At 42.5% G+C, this 1,074-nt stretch overlaps 1 non-coding gene across 1 annotated transcript; it reads right to left on the bottom strand.

Moving 5' to 3' along the window:
- Positions 1-541: 541 nt before the first annotated feature.
- Positions 542-614, bottom strand: TRNAW-CCA (transfer RNA tryptophan (anticodon CCA)). Its single transcript has one exon. It is a non-coding gene; the product is annotated as a tRNA-Trp (tRNA).
- Between the last annotated feature and the right edge of the window lie 460 nt (positions 615-1,074).

The raw sequence follows: 1,074 nt of genomic DNA, 5'->3' as shown, positions 1-1,074 counted from the left end.
CACATACCATGTGATCTCACTCATAGGTGTAATCTAAAAAAAACAAAAACCTAAAAAAGCTCATAGACACAGGGAACAGATTGGTGGTTGCCAGAGGGAAGAGGCTAAGGGGATGGGTGTGGGAGAAATGGGTGAAGGAGGTCAAAGGGCACAAACTTCCAGTTATGAAATGAATAAGTCCTGGGGATGTAATGTACAGCGTGATGACTATAGTTAATAATACTGTATTGCATATTTGAAAGTTGCTAAGAGAGTAGACCTTAAGAGTTCTCATCACAAGAAAAAAGATTTTATAACTATGTTAAGGTGACGGACATTAACTAGACTTACTGTGATCATTTTGCAATGTATACGCATATCAAATCATTATGCTGTACACCTGAAACTAATATAAAGTTATATGTCAAATATACCTCAATTAAAAAAAAAAGGATGATATCGATCACCTTTTTAAAAAATATATTTATTCATTTATTTGGCTGTGCCAGGGCTTCACTGCGGTACGTGGGATCTTCTTTTAGTTGCGGCACGCGGGATCTAGTTCCCTGACCAGGGTTCGAACCCGGGGCCCCTGCTTTGGGAGCACGGAGTCTTAACCACTGGACTACCAGGGAAGTTCCACCTCAATTTTTTAAATGAAAAAGAAAAAGGGAACTACAAAGCAGGAAAAAAAAAAAAAAGGATGCCCTTTCCCTCTTTCTTCATTTCAGGAACTCCTACACATCCATCAAATCCCACTAAAGGCTCTCTCCTAGGTGAAACTTTTTCCTGCCTTCCACTCCTTTGGGCTCCCACAGCCCTTTGCACTTCTCTTTTCTGGTTTGGTTGGCTTACCTGTGGGTCTCCCCTGATGGCCAATGAGCCTCTGGAGGGCAGAAACTGGGTCTGGCTCATCTCTGTTAGTCCCCCTGCCGAACCCAGAGCCTGGCACGTGGTGGGTACTCCATAAGGGCAGAGATCATCCCATTTCACCTTTATAGCTTCAGTGGCTGGTTGAGAGGAGGTGCTTGATACATGTTGTTGGACAGATAAATTAATGAATGAATGCTTGATGGAAGGGTGAATATTGACATC

Source organism: Globicephala melas, chromosome 15 (assembly GCF_963455315.2).
Source record: "Globicephala melas chromosome 15, mGloMel1.2, whole genome shotgun sequence".
NCBI lineage: Eukaryota > Metazoa > Chordata > Mammalia > Artiodactyla > Delphinidae > Globicephala > Globicephala melas.
The sequence above is the reverse complement of the archived record's forward strand: the minus strand, read 5'-3'. Positions and strand labels throughout refer to the sequence as shown.